This window comes from Schistocerca serialis, chromosome 5 (genome assembly GCF_023864345.2).
Source record: "Schistocerca serialis cubense isolate TAMUIC-IGC-003099 chromosome 5, iqSchSeri2.2, whole genome shotgun sequence".
NCBI classification, from domain to species: domain Eukaryota; kingdom Metazoa; phylum Arthropoda; class Insecta; order Orthoptera; family Acrididae; genus Schistocerca; species Schistocerca serialis.
In genome coordinates, this window is record NC_064642.1 from 808,424,042 (window position 1) to 808,442,725 (window position 18,684).

An 18,684-nucleotide genomic window follows, 5' to 3' on the forward strand; every position below is an offset into this window, starting at 1 on the left:
GCGCTTCCTGTCTTGCCATTAGAGTACAAGTTTGTAATGCACACCGTGGTGAGTGAAAGGTTGGCTGGCAGTATTGTCATGATATATTGTCAATAAAGGTAAGTAGACGAGACCTGCGTAAATTTAGGGCGTAGGTAGTCACAAATGAGTGCAAATACGAAGCTAAACTTGTCTCTCATCACCTACTTATATCCTCAGACATCTTAACGTCAGAGAGTGACGTTGCGAAAACATTGTGTAACGGTTCACGATTTTGCGCCTCGTATAGGGGCCATGCTAATCTTCTCTGTATCCTTTGAAGCGATATGATAACGGCAGATGCAGCTTCTCAGTGTACTTGGAATGTACTTGTTTCGGCGGTACGTATACTAAAATTCAAACGTGTCTCGACTCGGGCTTAGCTTTGCTGTGCCGTGACAAGGGGCACAAGACTTACCAAGCGCTAATCTGTCAATCAACTGCTGTGAAATATGATTGTTAATAAGTGGTGACGCCAAACTTAGATTGTAGTGCAGCATACTCTCAGCATCCGCCCAGAGCAGCTGCAGTTTCACAGAGCTGCCAATGGGTGGCAGCACCAACATTGGCATAGTGCTCACATCTGCACCTTAGTGTCATAGGCATGCCTACGAAACACACTTCTCCAGTATGTGAAATGAATGAACCTGTTTATGGCTGGTGTCAGATTTTGAACACTTTCTAAACTGTTGAATAATTTTGCAGAGCCATCAGTAACGCTAACACAAGTTTCATTACTATTACAATGGTACTTTGTAAACGATACTGCACGATTCAGTCTTTGAGCGGAGAATGTGTGGTGTTCTATGTAGGACACTTTTTATCTGATACTCAAGAATTTACATGTGGTGTACTTGATGTAACTCCACCAGAATAGAAGAGAATATTAATTGCGAGAATATACATTATCGCCTCATAAACGATCAAGTAGAGCATTCGTATTGTACACTTTGAAACACACCAGTGTAGTTCCATATCAGGCATGGATGGTTTTGCAGAGTTGACATTGCGCCACTTTCAGTACAGTAGCCAGTGTTAGAGCTGTGACTGATCCATGGGTACACAGGACAGCTTTACTTGACATTAGTGTTATACTGTGATGTAGATGTATGAATGAATGATCACGAGAAAAACCGTATTCAGGGACTATATGAATAGAGGAAGCAGGTTAGCTTGTGTATTGGTAACTGTAGTTGTTTGCCAGTGATATGCTGATCAGTTGTCACACAGATAGGGAGATACTGTAGTGCAAAACTAGAACAGATATTTATTAACCGCTTTCAAATTCTAATCCTGAATGCTCACTGCTGCCATGTGGAAGAAATGGTAGTTCGTGATGTTTGTTCCCTTTGCTGACACTTTGAAGCTGGGTAGCGTCTTGTGAGTTGAATGGCTCCCTATATGCTTTAGTGGCAGAGCTTATGCGTATGTAACATGAATATTTCATGTTGACTTTGGTCAACCCTTTCTCTTCAACACGTTATGGGATCAGCTGAAATCGTGACTAGACTCGACTTGTGTGGCAGCACTTTGCATTCCGTAATTTTCAAAGGATTACAGTCCGAGAATTAAGTACTACTATGTCAATATTAGCATACTGGACTGCTTTCTAGACAGTGTTGTGGCATTCACAGGAGGGTGTTGTGACAAATTGATTTTGGTAACTATATATAACGGTGGATTACCAGTATCTGTGGGGAACTACAATGTGAATCACACTCATGGAGAATAACCAGTGAAATTTTGACATGACATATTCCAGAATCACACAATGGCTGCAATAATTGGCAAGTTTTAGAAGCTGCAGTTATCTTGTGTAAAGTCAGTGTAATATTTTCAGATGATGTGTGTCGGTGCAGATGTGTGTTTTGTAACGAGATAGAGCTGATGCAAATCAACTTGATTGTAGGGGTAGGCGATGTGACAGCTGATTGCGTTTTGTTTCATGCCGCAAAAACAAATATCAGTATCACAAACGAAGGTCATATCCACCCATCTGAAAACCTTAGAATACTAATAAGAAAAAAAGTTAAAAACGATTCCACGTCAAGCCCAATCGATGGAAGGAAACAGAGCTAAGAACAAGAACTTTCTTTTGGTGAAAGGTCCACATAATATGCCATAGAGACAAGGGAGGTGCTGAACTAAAGATTAAATGTCCTTCAGCGTAACGCTACGACGGATAAAAAATAAAACGCAGTCGACAGCCAGTGCGTCCTTCGCTAAAACGGGCGATAACTCAGATGGCAAACATACGGTAGAACGTAAGTGCTTAAAAAAGGACATTCGTGCTCATTTCCTGACCGAAGTGGTGGGGGAGCACCACTTAACAAATAGCCATACCTCAAAAGACAGAGCCTGATACGCAACCCAGCTAAAATGATCTCCTCACGAAGAGGGTACCGAGAAGAGGTCGCCCAAGCCGCTGGGAGAGGCTTAATACCCCGAAGCTTGTTCCCGCGAAGTGAAGACCAACGGTGACGCCGCAGGGACACCACCTGCTCGCAGATGGCAACACGGAGACCATCAGGAGGAATGGAAGAGTCAGCGGGCCCAGGTAGGAGGACTGCATCCTTGGCAGCAGTGTCAGCAGGCTCGTTTTCGTCAGACCGACGTGACCAGGAACGCACATAAACTTCGCAGTGGCCCCATCTAGAGTGAGCAACTAGAGGCTTTCTTGGACCTACTGCGCTAAGGGATGGACTGTGTACAGCACACACAGGCTCTGAAGGGCACAGAGAGTCTGAGGAGATGACACAATTAAGAGCCTGTGTCACCGGATGTACTGCATGGCCCGATTCGGGGCGCTGCTGTGAATGCTAAGGAGTGTTCCAGAAGCTGATACCGAAAATCGTCGGTGGCCATTACGAAGGCACACCCGACACCATGGTCTGTCCGAGAGACATCAGTGTACACAATGTTCTGTGCGAAAGTCGAGGAACTTGCAGCGAATCCAGAGTGGTTTCCTTAGAAAGCGAATGAAGTTGAACACGAGACGCCATACGACACAAAGGTGGTTACGGGATCACACCCATCGAGAACGTGGCAGAGAGCGTGAAGTTAATCTGCCGGAGCACTAGCCGAAAGTTAACTTCAGGAGGTAAGAGAAGTGGGATGCTCCCCATACCAGCAGTCGAAGGAGTCATCGAAGGAGGCGGCATAGAAAGGGTGGACGGACATGGTAGACAAAGAGCAACTGTATCTGCTGAGTAGCAGATCACGCCGCATGACAGCAGTAGTTCGCCAGCTTCTGCACAGACACACTCAACGGGACTAGTGTAAAAGATGCCATTGATCAAACTGATTCCATGATGGTCGATTGTATTTAGGCGGCGTAAGTTGAATTGATGTGCAGATGCATAACCACCCGTTTCGAACGGACAAAGGGAGCGGCACAAATCGAGTAGGGTCGTCCGATCCGCTCCCCAGGAAGTAGTGCTGAGGACACCCAGGACAATGAGGGGCAGCAAGCATCCAGGTAAGACGTGTCGGAGGACCAGGAAAGTTTTCTATCACGTATGAGTCCCAGGAATTTGGTAGTTTCAGCGAATGGAAGAGAAACTGGCTCAAGATGTGAAGACGGTGGAAGAAACGCGTTGCGCCGCCAGAAATTCGTACAAACGGGTTTGTCAGTGGAAAAGCGAAAGCCATTGTCGACGCTCCACGATCGAAACACCGCTGAAGACGCCGCTCAAGGAGGCAGGTGGGTGGAGAACTGCAACAGATCGCAAAGTCGTTCACGAAAATTGAGCCAGAAATGCTGGGCAGGAGACAGGCCATGCTAAGGTCAATGGCTGTAGTAAAGAGGACGACGTTCAGGAGGAGCCCTGAGGTACTGCTTTTTCCTGGATAAACGTACCCGACGGGGCAGAACCCACACGGACCTTGAGAACTCTATCTTTTAAAAATTCCCAAAGAAAATGGGGCAGGCAACCTCGGATGCCCCATGTGTATAAAGTAAGGAGGTACCAGTCTTCCGTAAACTGTCGTGGGCTTTCTCCAAATAAAAAATTAAACAAAAAAAAAACTCAGCCAGTCTGGTATTTCCACAGAAAATCAGTCATAACATAGGTTGACAACTTGATGAGATCCTCAACTGCAGAACTGCGCGCTCGAAATCCACATTTTGCAGTTGTTAGTAAATTGCGAGGCTCCAGCCACCACACCAACCGGGCATGAAGTATACGTTCCATCACCTTGGAAACACAGCTGGTGAGAAAAATTGGGTGGTATCTAGAAGCGGGGTGTTTCTCCTTACTGAAGAAATATCTGGCGTTCTCCAAGGAAGTGTTATAGGCCCTCTATTGTTCCTGTTCTATATTAACGACATAGGAGACAATCTGAGTAGCCGTCACAGATTGTTTGCAGATGATGCTGTCATTTACCGTCTTGTAAAGTCATCATATGATCAAAACGACTTGCTAAATGTTTAAGATACGATACCTATATGGTGCGATAAGTGGCAAATGACCCTGAATAAGCAAAATTGTGAAGTTATCCACGTGAGTACTAAAAGAAACCAGCTAAATTTCGAATATGCGATAAGTCACACAAATCTGAAGGCTGTAATCCCTCAGTATTTAGTTGAATTTACAGTTACAAATAACCTAAATTGGAACAATCACATAAATAATATTATGGGTAGGCCAAACCAAAGACTGCGATTCATTGGCAGAACACTTAGAAGGTGCAACAGGTCTACTAAAGAGGCTGCTTACACTACGCTTGTCCGCCCTATTCTGGAGTATTACTGTGCGGTGTGGGATCCGCATCAGGTGGGACTGACGGATGACATCGAGAAAGTACAAAGAAAGGCAGTTCTTTTTGTATTATCTCGAAATAGGTGAGATAGTGCCGCAGATATGATAAGTGAATTGGAGTGGCAATCATTAAAACAAAGGCGTTTTTCGTTGTGACGGGGTCTTCTCATGAAATTGCAATCACCAGTTTTTTCCTCCGATTGCGAAAACATTCTGTTGGCACCCACCTTCATACGGAGAAATGATCATCAAGATAAAATAAGAAAAATCAGGGCTCGCACAGGAAATTTTAAGTGCTCGTTTTTCCCGCGTGCCGTTCGAAAATAGAACGGTAGAGAGACAGCTTGAGGCTGGTTCATTGAATCCTCTGGCAGGCACTTTATTCTGAATAGCAGAGTAACCAAGTAGATGTGGTTATAGGTGTACTAATAACGGAGTGCTTTCAAATAAATGCACGTATATGAAGGAACAACGTACAAATGACTAGCTTTACAAGATACGAGTCTTTACTGATAGCTGAGTAGGCGCTTTCAATAGAAGTGACTCAAATTTTCCAGCAATACACAAGGTACGTCGATTTGATGGCAACCAAAATACAGTGAAAATCTCATACAGACTATACATAAACTTCTGGATACCGTCCCCCCAAAAAAATACACACACCTTCTTAATAGTAATCCAGCCAACGGATTTTTAAAAAGGAAATAGTAGCTGCTGGTCCCCATGCAGTTACACACTCTGCCGGCTGGTCGTACTTCAACAAGACGTACACGAGGACAACCAAGCAACAAGTACACTCGCTGCAACGCAGATCGTTCAACAAAACGAAGGCACCAAAATCACTTACACCTTCGATGGAGAGCGTTGTTCGAGATGGTCTCCAGGGATGGGTCTCTCCGAGAAAACAGGCATCAAAGCAATGCGACGAACAGCGCCCGGAGTTGACATCAGGCAGGTCCGCCACAAACTCGGGACGCGTTACGAGGTAGACCCGCCGTCCCGCTGCTGGCCGAGCACGCATGTTTCCCTCTTTCGTTCACGCAAGCACGTCCTTCCACCTCGCCGCGAGTCCAATACCACCTGCCACGAGCGTGAGAAACACCCGCGAGATCACTACAGAACCGAAGATCCTAGTACAGCCAGGTAATCGATAATGTGGCGCCAAAGAGCTGGTGTGCGGTAAAAGGCTCACCACGTCTCAGAAGACTCACTCCTGCAGGGTGCAGAGTCATCGGCATTCTCTCTGGGTCGGCCTGCGGATTCCAGGACAGAAAAACTTTTGGTGGTGCGCACCGGCGAAACAGAGGTCGGCCTGGCGACGCTATCTCGCGCCGACACCTTTGAAGACGATCTTAGGGAAGACCGTTGTTTGATTTTTTTTTAGAGCCTTTGCGATGCGTAGATGAATCGGTTGTGTGGCTGGAAGGAGGTAAGAAGTCTTTGCTGGAATGTTCCTTTTGTTCTTTCTGGCGTGCTGGTTATGAGGCGTGCGTTTTCACTGCCGTGGGCGAAGTTTTGGTGACTTGGTGCACAGCTGGAAGAGAAGGAGACTGGGACGCTACCGCGACACTGGGCGACTTGGTAACCGCACTGCTGAATTTGAGGTCGCACGGCCGCATAGGATATCCTTCATGCAACGAGGTGTAGCAAGAACAGTACTGTAAGTGCTAGATGCTAAAACACAGGGCTTTCGAGTAGCAAACATCTTGCATGTCATAGGGTAAACTCCACCCTTATCTCCTGAGTTGCCCGCTCATTGAGATATATGTAAAATTCTCGGGATGAGGCGACACGGTCTCTGTTACCATTGATGCAGTAGGGAGAAGGAGGCGAGCAACTGCTTTCGTGTGTATCCCTACCACAAGTAACACATCTGGCTGTGTTTTTACAGGAAATTCGAGCGTGTTTGTAACGTTGACATTGGTAGCAAAGCATCGGGTTTAGAATGTACTGTCTGATTGTAATGACCTTATAGCCTACTTTGAAATGGAAGCAATACTCGACCAAAAGCGAGAAAAGGGGATGCACATTGGAACTAAGGTGGCATCAATCTCTTTCTTTACTCGATGCACTGCAGTGAAGACCTGATCAGAGACGTAAGTTAGATTTCTCCCTCGGTCAGATCATCAAGCAGCGAGGTGTATATAGCACCATACGAAGAATTCAGTGTTCGATGGGCCTCAACATAAACAGGATAGACATGGAGGAGAGAATCTATCAACAGTTGTTGAGCTTGAAAATCACTATTGGTTTCCAAAAGCAAAGTACCATTATGCAGACGAAACCAGGATTTCACAGGGCCAGCAATGCCATCAAAAGTTCTCTGAATAATAAATGGATTAACTACAGGGAAGGACTGCGTCAATGCTTTAGAAAATGTGAGATGATTCATAGACGATCTGGAGGGTAGACCAGCTGCAGAGTACAAGCGATTTTCTGCATGCATTCCTCTAAAAACGGTTATGGGCTACTTTTAGGACATGAGGCAGATTATTATAAATGCTAAACAGGAACACATTCTGGTACGGAGTGCATCGGATAATAACTCATACATTAAAGGAGGTCAAGAGGAGAATATGATCACAATTAGCAAGATAATATGGAAAATACCCCACATCAGTGTATCAGACGAGGAGCGTTTGAAGCTTTTAAAAGACCTGAATTCCGGTACATTTCTATCACCAACATTTCTCTCTTCGGATGTTTTCGAGTAGCCAGTGTTACCGACTGCAAGCAGACAAACATGGGGTATTAAAACCTGTTCACATCTACAGACACCTTGATTTTCAGACTGACAGGAGAGGGAATATATCAAATGATTTCACTGCATTCGACAACTGCGGTTTAAATAACGCCAGAGTCTACCTGAATTCAGAATTCTAACCATATGACAATTTACACCTGCAGTGGGATGAAATTTATACAGTCTAGCATATCACATGTATGTTAGCACTTTGAACTTCTGTGGACTGAGTAGACATCCCCTTCTTTTCATAGTAAGAAACCTATCACCGATCATCGTAATAGACCGCTCGAAACAGAACAAGACAATTACATTTCGACCAGATGTATGTATTGAATTTAAATCTTCAGCAGATTTCCCAGAACACACTGCAATGTATGCTCTAGTTCTACATGACCGTGTGATCAACTACTGCCCGCTCACAGGCGTTGTGCAACGAGCTGTATAAATGAACAGGTGCTGCGCCATAGCTAGAGCATTCCAAAATGGCATCTGAAGGCATGAACATCATTGGAGACACTCAGGGTTTCTATGACGGTGAGCGTAGACAGTTCATATTTAAAGATGTTGCATTCGTAGCGTACAGAGAAGATGCCGGAAAATAGACATTCTCAGCAAATAAAGCGTCACCGAGGTCTTTCAAGGATGTGAAGTGCGCCAAGACACAGAACAGTGCAAAGTAGTTAACACGTTTCTACCGTTGGAATTCATTGGGATGATCCTGGCATAACCTATAAAGATATGGTGACGTCGCTTCGGTTATTCAGCCACACAGATACCATCATCTTCGTGAAGGGGTAGGATACGATCCTCAAGTTTGTTGCTATTCAGGACATGGAGATCAGGACACCCGTAGAATTCCAACGACTCAAGGAGTACAAGACGATGTGTTTGCTTATGAAAATGTAAAAATTACATTTAAGTTGGATGAGAAACAGAGGCTGTAAAGTAAAGAATCAATTTTGTTCTTTTTTCAACACTGTTCCCGCTTTGACATTGTACATTTTTAACCAGATATTACGTCTGCGAGTTTCTTCAGGCAGCAGAGATATAATTTTAGACATGTCTGCTGTATGCCTTTGGAATTGGACACGTTTACGTGCCTCCTGCTCCCATAACCCGATTCGTGCTGCGTGATAGGCATAATTCCAAGCAGACATTCTATATATTTCGTTATCTTCCGCCTTAAACTTCCTCTTTAATAACACTCATATTCAGCAAAACTTATGTCATTTGTGGCCAGACAGCCGTTATATATATATATATATAACGCAATAGGCAACAGGGTTTTGTTTTGTAAATAATAACAATAAAGATGTATGGTGACGCATTTTTTTCGTTTATTCAATTCACACAAATACAACATAGTTGTTGAGGTACAATATATTTCCTGAGGTACAAAGTAGTTTTTGAGGTACAATATAGTATTCGTGAGGTACAACTTGACTCTTCTATTCCGGTGCAGATTTACATGCTACAACAGTAACATTGGAACCTTTATTTTTAATCTACGCTAAAAACGAGTTATAGTAAAAAAGTACCTCCACACTAAATTCCACAGTCCCGGTAGCATAGCTTTTCCAGTAATTCTGATCGAATGCGCGCACTTAGAACCTAAATTCAACAGCCCCAATTGCAAAGATTTTTACAGTAACAATTCTGATGACTCTGAGATATATATATATATATATATATATATATATATATATATATATATATAATGTTACAGTCAAAAGTGGTTTTTAATTACAACGCATCTTACTAGTTTATACTGAGCCACTTCGTCAAAACGCGTTTTGCCTAGTTAAAACTAGTTTTAAATGACTTTCGCTTTTGACCAGTAGTAAATTCTAGTTGTAACTATGGCTATAAGTATCAACTAGTTTCAACTAGTAAATTCTAGTTGTAACTAAGGCCGTAAGTATCAACTAGTTTCAACTAGTAAGAACGTGTTATAACTAAACTACGCAGAACTAGTTTTCAGTAAATATATTTAGGGGCAAATATTAAAATTAAGAGCAACTACGAGTTGACAGAAATTAAAAAACAGCATTTTTGAATTGTGCAATGCTATATTTATTGAGAATATTGATCATACATCTAAGTCATTAATATTAACTACAGCAATACAAAAATAACCATACACTGAAGAAATATTTTAAGGTACATTACAGAGCCATATTAACAGTTTAGGTACGAAAATGGAAAGAAAATAATCATACAGTGATAGTATATTAATTAGACATTTGAGAAAAGTCGCTACAATCTTAACAAAAGAGAAACGTACCAAAAAATTTAACAATTAAATTTTTATTATTTGTTATAGCAAGGCAAACTGTCATCACAACTGGTTCAAATGGCTCTGAGCACTACGGGACTTAACATCTATGGTCATCAGTCCCCTAGAACTTAGAACTGCTTAAACCTAACTAACCTAAGGACATCACACAACACCCAGTCATCACGAGGGAGAGAAAATCCCTGACCCGCCGGGAATCGAACACGGGAACCCGGGCGCGGGAAGCGAGAACGCTACCGCGCGACCACGAGCTGCGGACTATCATCACATTTTGAGTTACAAACGTTTCCGTTTTTCCTACAAAACTACTCTTTGAAAAACACGCCTTCTTACAAACATAGCGAACAAATCCTTGTCCTGATCTATGTCGAGTTACCTATTAGTGAAACAACTTGCAGAGAATGGTTTCAGCGCTTCAGAAACGGTGATTTTGACGTCGATTACCAGGACGGCGATGGAAGAGAGAAGCTTTTCGTAGCTGCTGGAACCGACGGAACACTCACAGGAGACAGTTATCGAAAGCAATTGATGCGTTTGAACCCAACCCTGGCAGACAAATGGCCACAATGCAGCGACAGTCAGCGAAACGTATTTTGCCGCTTCACTGTGCCAAGTTTTTATGATGCCAAGTTCAGAAATGATGTAAATACAAAACAATAGTATAAAACTATTTTGACAAATAGACTTAATGAAACCAAAGATCAGACAAGAGTGACCATTTCACATCTTTCTGCAATATCCAAATGTACACCACATGAGACAGGTGAAATGAAAGACAGAAGAGAGGAATGAGACAATAAGAAGAATGCTGGAGAGGGGAACAAGAATTACTGTAAAAGAACCCCAGGACAAGAGAAGGGAGGCACGTAAGTAATGCAAGAGGAAACAGAGAGAATTTCAAAAACAGTGGATTGATGAGTTAGAAGAGGAAAAAACTGCTCACGAAACAAGGAAAATCTATATGAGGGTGAACGATATAAAGAAAGGATTCTAACTCAGAGCAGTTTCCCGTAATGATAAAGAGGGAAACCTGATTAGAGGAAAAGATCAGATTTTAATCATATGGGTAAAGTATTTCAGTGAACTACTGAATACAGAAACGGAAAACGAAGGTGATGTTGATGCTGGTATCGTAGAAGAGGTGGAGCAGGAGTTAAACAGAGGAGTATCAGAAATCAGTCGAGAACCTACAATGGAAGAAGTTAAAGGTAGTATCATGGCTCTTAAAAACAAAGCTCCAGGAGAAGACAATATTACAGTAGAAATGATAAAATATGGCGGTGAAAAACTGATAAGGGTTTTACATGAGATTATAGTGGATATATAGCGGAAGGAAAATATGACGGAATAATGGAATACAGCAACACTCCGCCCTACTCATAAGAAACATGACAAAGCTGACTGTGCGGATTGTAGAGGAATTGCACTGCTCTGCATAGTATATAAAGTATTAGGAAAAATCATTGCTGGCCGACTAATAACTTGAGTAAAAGCGACGAGATTTCCACCAGCTGTTTATTGATTTCAAACAAGCTTACGGTAATATCGAAAGGAATCAACTCCAGAAGGCAATGAAAGAGGCAGAAGTACCCAACAAACTAATAAGGCTAGTTCATATGACTTGAGAAGAAAGTATCCAAAACGAAGGTTGAGGGCACAATGCTAAAGCCATTTGAAGTTAACCGAGGATTGCAGCATGGTGATGCGCTGTCCAGTATTCTGTTTAATGACACCTTGGAGAGGATAATGCGAAAGACACAAAGCGGCAACCCTGTGGGAACGCTGTTTAATAGAGTGACGCACGATCTTGCATATGCAGGTATATTGAGTTCTTATCCAGGAGGAAACAGGACCTGGGAGAAAAGCTTGAAAACATAGAAAAATATCGAATGGAGGTGGGGCTGACAAGTAATCAGTCAAAGACCAAGCATATGTCAACATCTAGGAAAAAGTATGGTGAAGGAGAAAGAAGCATGACTTTGAACGGGAATGAATATGATCACTGTGAGAGCTTTAAATATCCTGGATCACTGATAACTGAGAATACGGATATGAGCGAAGAAATACACAAAAGGATTGCAGCTGTTGGTCCGAGATACTTTCATACTAAGGATTATTGCTTTAAATACTTTAATCAGTGCAATCTTAAGCTGACTGCGTGTCGTGCAGTAGTGAGACCTCTGGCGATGACAATGACGCAAAATGAGGAAGAATTGTTCCAGTGACGAGAAAGGAAGATACTTACGAAAATCTACGGGCCACAGAATGATAGGGGGCTTTGGCAAAACAGAAATAATAAAGAGATCAGAGAGTTGGGTAACAAACCAGATATAGCGACGGAAGTAAAGAGTAATAGATTATGTTGGTTTGTACGTGTAGAAAGAATGGTGGAGAACAGAATAGTCAACAAAATTTTCAAAGCAAAACCAGGTGTACGCCGTGTAAGGGGCAGACCAAGGACCAGATCGCTATACAATGTGGAGGAGAAATTGAGAGGAGTGGTAGTCAGAAGATGTAGAGAAGAGGCAGCCAGCAGAGAGGGGTGGATGGAGATTGTCCATGAGGCCAAGGCCCTACACGGGCTGTAACGCCAGGGAGTAAGCAAGTAAGTAAGATTTATGGGAACGTACCTATTACTGGAAGTACTCGTAGAGAATTGTTTCAGCACTTCAAGAACGGTGATTTTGACGTCGAAGACCGGCATGGCGGTGGAAGTGGGAAGCTTTTCGAAGTGACTGACACCGACAGGAACAATCACAGAAGATACTTGGTCGAGAACAGCCATGCTGCAAAATCACGTTTTCATGTCCTTCGCTGTACTGTGGCTATTTGATTTCCAGTGTTCGGCTCAAACGTACCAAGCTTCCGCCAACTGTCGCAAAACCCGTCAAAACAGACTTGGAAACGTTGAAATGGGAAGTCCTATACCACTCACTGTATTTGCCGGACATTGATCGAGAAAGGTGGTAGACAGAGGGAGCATTTTCTCACGGTGGTTGTTTATCATTGATGCCTACTCCAAATACACATATGGCATCCACCACCACAGTGGCCACACTCATGGCCCTGGCCCAGGGTCTCGCCATTGAGGGATGGCCTCATTCATTGATTTCTGATAATGGCCCCCAATTCACAGCATCCTCCTTCCATGACTTCTGTCAGGCAGCGGTATCCAACATATCCATAGCCGATCTTTGCACCCTTCCTACAATGGCTCAACAGAGTGGCTTGTCCACACATTTAAACAACAGTTGACAAAGACGGTCACCCTGTTCTTCAGCACATATCGCACCTTGCCAATTGATGGACATAGTACGGTGGAGCTCCTCCATGGGCGACATCTGCAGCCCTGTTACATTTGCTGATGCTGCCACCCCCACCCTCACCCGGCCCTCTCAGAGTTACTCCTCCAGCGTGGCTGTGTGGGCCCACGTGTATGGGGGGAAGGCAGGTTGGATGCCTGCCACGGTCGTCGCGGCCGATGGTTGGTGCGTAACGTCAGTGCAGTCGTCGAAAGGGTTTGAGCGCCGCCTGCGTATCCCTGCGGGGCTCCCGCCACCACCACCTCCTCCTACACTATCTTTTTCAGGCACAGATGTGGTGCTTGAGTCGCAGCCACTGCCCCCCAGTTGCTGCCTCCCGGCGAGCTTGCTGCTGGCCCTCCCCACCCCCAGGTGGTTCGGAGGCTCCCTTTGAGACCATGGCCTTTGTGTCTGCCGCATGGACACGTCGTACGTCCCTTACTCCTAGGCAATGGCAGTTGACGAGCCCGGATCTTCTCCCATCTGCCGGCCACCGCAGCACTGTATCGAGGGCGATTTCGCCCCTACGCGCAAGTTTCAAGAGGGAGGGATCTGGTACCAAGTTCCATGGGTTTCGAATCCTCGCCAGATGGCATGGAACTCGATGACCATTTGAGGTCTCTGCAGCAGTCGCGCCGTAAGCTTTGGCTGTACGCGCTCCTGGCCCCGAGTCTATATGTGGAGCACGTGGTTCCAGTGGTCAATAGCGACGTACCCTGCCTCTCACTCAGCGAGGTAGTCTGGTATTCGTGTTGAGTCGGTTGATATCTCACTTACAGATATCGTGTTTATATTGCATGTGCTTACTTCCCATTTCGTGCGGTTATCTCTTGTGACCCCATTGCTTAATACTTTGTTGTTGATCTTGGTGTATTGCTTGGTTGTCTGTTGTTATGCTTGTCCTTCCATTTCCATTCGTCTGTCTTATTTGTTCGCTGGCTGCTCCCATTCGGTCCTGCCACATTTTCGTAAGCAGGAACTCCACTACCATTCCTGTCGCGGTTACAACAACAAACATATAAAATTCCTAATACTATATACATATACACTGAACATTAAATATTTATTACAATAATAGAAAATGAACTGACCCATCTAGAACTATGTCTGCTATCCCATCCATTGGAGCTACACATTGCACTTTACGCTATTCATACAAAATATATAATATTAAAACAGCTATTGAAATTATACAGATTTCAACAGTGAACATTAAAATTATATTTTGCTATTGAAATAAATTGGTGAGGGTATTAGCAACTCAGGAATGTGTTTAATCGTCCTGGAAGGACTCCAGGTTCAATTTGTTGATAACGGTGACAAAGTGACAAGTGATTTATTTCACTAATTATGACAGATTATTAACATTAGTGATAATGTCAAGTGGCTAACTTTTAAAGAACATTAGACCACTTGTGCCAGGCGAACTTTAACCAATGACCACATTGACCTGAGACCTTGGAGGAGGACAATGTCTGAGAACTTTGACACTCAGCCTTGAAGGAGACCTGTATCAGAACGGTGACCCATGACCTTGACCTTATAACTTCGCCTTTGATTGTCCCCAAATTCCTATTATCGTTTCTACTCACTAATGCTAACCTTGCATTAATAAAATCATGTTAGAGTGTAAGGTGGCTATAGTTTCGCACCTTACAGGAACTCATCAACGTACTTTGCCGTGATCTACAAACACAATTAGGTATCATTTACAAGATGTACGTGTCAATGTCAGTCTCCTTTATATATTCATATATACACGTACAACCTGTCACACAATTGTTAACGCTTATTGCATGAAAGGCGACGGAGTGACTTTATTATAAAAACGGCGTAATGAATGATTGCCTGTACTAGTAGAGGTTGGCACGCCAGTGGAGATGAAACAGCAGGCAGAACTCAAGCTCTGGTTGGAAGGCCCACACATGTGTTGGTCCTGTTTAAACACGGGAAGTAGCTAGATAGATGTCGTCGCACCTGATCTCTGGAGCACAATAGGGTGACGGCCGGCCGCTATTGTAGTAGGGGCCGGAAGGGTAACCGGATAATACTTCCGAACTCTGAAAATAATGGACGCAGGTGAGAGGAACGATGAAGCAGCACCTCTGAAACCACGCAGGCTGGGTTATTTCTGGTACCGCGCGCTGCGGTATTTGAATCCCCGCCAGACGTCATGGACGTCGAGGACCCATAGAGGTCTCTGCACCATCGCCCCGTAATCTGTGGCGGTGCGCGCCTCCTGGCCCGCATTTAGAGTGAGGGCGCCACGGTGGAACACGTGGTTGCAGCGGCCAGTAGCGGCGCCCCCGATAGAGTACTTGAGCGCCTGCCTGTCGCTCAGCCTGCCAGTCTAACCTTGCGTACGTCTCAGGACATATTACCTCGCATTAGACAGTGTATTTACTTTCATGTTTTCTGTACGAGTGGACGTGGTGGTCTTGTTTGGTTTTCTTGACTCTGTTGTCCATTCTTGTTGTTGTCGTAAGGTCCTTCGTTGGTCGTGTCCGTCCTCTTTCGTTGTGTTGTTGTTCGCAGGCCGCTCCGCGGGTCCCACCGCGTGTCTGTCAGTTCAAACCGCGACTGATCCGGTCGCCGTTACAACAAGGATGATAGACACAATCAAGCCCGTGGTGGGCAACCTGATGGTGAAGATGAGGAACAGCGACACACTGAGGCAATCGTAAAGATACGGGAATATAATGTAGGGAGTCCGAGTGAACGTAGGACAACTAAGAAGTGAGGTAGATCGCAGTATGTGGCATATCACATGCTGCCTCGTGACGATACCACAGACGGTGGTGATGATTTTTTTGAATATCAAGAAATGGAAAGGAGAAATGGGAAAAGATCACCTAAGCTCAGAAATGGGAAATAAAATTCAAAACATTAGAGCCGAAATGGGAAATAAAATTCAAAACATTTGTGCCGAATTGAGAAGTAAAATTCACAACGTTAGTGTCGAAATTCAATCAATAAAACATGAGACGAGGGAAATGAAAAATGAGGTAGTGAAGCTCCGAACAAAACTAGATTGGGGAGGTCAGAAGAACCGCGACCGAGGCGCGATTACTAGCGAGGGGTGCAAAGCAGGTTGCTACTGAAACATTAGAGAAAACAGAAAATACGACCAAGGTAGGTAGATGTGCATTAACGAAGTTCCAGAGGCGCGTGAAACAGGTAGAAATACCGCAGCGGCAAAAGACGGAAATTGCACCTAATAAGGCATTGACCGAGGAGCTCTCCCAATTTAAACAGAACATAGAGAGCGAAATTAAGCAATTATCTCAGGAAGTCAGATCACAACCAAAGCAAAAATCACCTCTCAGAAAAGAAGTATTAGGCGATTTGGAAACAACAGAAACCGAAAGAGCCAGTTCAGACTCTACACGATGATGTCCAAGCCGAAACGATATTAGAGCGTGCACGAATGTAAGGTTTACTCGTCAACTACAGACTGAAAGTGTATCTGCAGAGCAATGAAATATCGCTAGAGACAGGGTCCGCGCGTCTAGACAGGGCACGACTGGATCGCAAATTGCGAATACGGAGAACCGCATTGAAGTATTTCATGTGCACAATTGTTATCCGATATCGCGCACCACGGAACATTTATCCATCGAGGACAACGTGACAGAGAATAGAAGAGGGGATGCCCAAGGTAACGGTAGACAGGGATCTTAGCGCCAAGTGAGAATGTGATAGGCCGAGCAGGAAATAACTCTAATGAAATTTTCGATTTTAAGCATTTTATCTCTGTAAGAAAATTTTAGTATTACATAGTCGAGGGTAATGCATTACGCCTGAAAACCTGTATTGCTCAGTTTGATTTATCATTACCTCTTCACTGTCCTCTGATGAACAAACTGGACTTCATATGTTCACATATCGAGGAAACAACGGGCGAATGCATGCGGAACATTGCAAAAACATGCACGTCATACGACGAGTTTCGTGACGCATTTTTAAGCAAATACTGGTCCAAGTAGACAAGATAGGGTCAAGCAGGAAATAATGATGAGCAGAGACTTGAAGGGTTCAGGGTTCCGTAGTCCGGTGAAGTTTTTTGAAAACTTGACCAAGAAAAATTAGTATTTGGTCGACCCATGCACACCGGCTGAGATCAAAAGATTATGTTACATGAAGTTGCCAATTTCCTACCAGTAAACACTCGTCGACCTATGTGGAAGTGTTGTAGAAGGGTTCAAAGGTATCTTAAGAGGTTCGCTTTCAAAAAGCAGCAGGCGTGAGAAAATCGTAGGCAGTGAGATGTGCAAGTTGAAAGAAGGAAGAACAGCGGAGGGAATAATAGAGGCAACAATTGGCAAAACAATGTAAATCGTCCGCCTCGCCAAAACATCGTCCAGAGAGATCGTAGTGGAATTAATGGACAGCGGAGGAACTCTGGCAGAGAATATAGGCAACAAAATGATCAGAGATGGGAGGCACAAAATAATGGAGCAGCATGGGGCGACAGTAGAGAAACTCGTCAACGGTCTGACCAAGGATGGGGTGGAATGAACAACAGAAATCGGGAACAATCGATTGAGAGTAGACCACCTAACCCTGGGAGAGTACGCCAAAATAACATGGAAAACGAGCAATGACTAGGCCAGACGACGGGCACTAGAGAAAATGCGCCAGTAAACAGTCTCAGAAGTAATAATGAAAATATTATAGAATATGAGGAAAATATTACTTGATGAAAAGGAAACGTTACCTAACAGGACATCTATCCGCTGATAAAAATACGAATTGGAGGAATTAGGGGTACTGCGGTAATAGATAGTGGAAGTGAACTCTCAGCTATTTCAGATAGACTGTTTGCTAAATGCAAAGATTCAGTTGATCCACCAGTGCTTACAGTACAAAAAACTAAATTACGAGGTGCTTTAGTTGGAAAGGGTATGGAAATATCGCAACAAACACGTCTATACTTTGATTGCCAAGGACACCGTATGACGGAAAATGTGTTCATAACACCGAAACTAACAGCTGACATAATAATCGGTGTAGATTTTCTTTCAGCGCAGAAAGCTATCACCGATCTAGGAAGGGGGGAGTTAACGTTAGGGAAAGAGAATAAAATAAGAATCAAATTTGATGAGAAGGCAATAAAAGCTCAAATTCCGGTGTGCTGTTTAGAACTACAATTCACGGGCAACATGCAGTTCAGAGGGCAGAGAGTAAAAAAGATAATGACAACAGAGCAGAGTTCAAGTCAGAACGTGAACATATTAATGAAATTAACAGTAGGATTGATTCGAAACTTGAGAATCTGGATAACACAGATAATGAAGACAGACAATGTTTGGAGCTTGCACTCAAAAATAACGCAGAGTTCTTCGTACCCAAAATTGGATGCATTCCTTATGCCATCCCATGGTCCTACCGGCAAAGATTTCTAAGTGAACTACGAAGATTGGAGGACGAAACTGTGACTGAGGCCTCGAGAACTGAGTAGAATAGATCACTACGCATAGTAGACAAAAAGGACGGTGGAATTCGACTGGTGTTAGACTCACGGCAAATAAATACCATTATTGTGCCACAGATGGATCGCCC

The 18,684-nt window shown here is 43.8% G+C and overlaps 1 pseudogene; it reads right to left on the reverse strand.

The window, feature by feature from the left end:
* Window positions 1-229: 229 nt before the first annotated feature.
* On the reverse strand, window positions 230-326 carry LOC126482880 (U6 spliceosomal RNA; annotated as a pseudogene).
* Window positions 327-18,684: the final 18,358 nt, after the last annotated feature.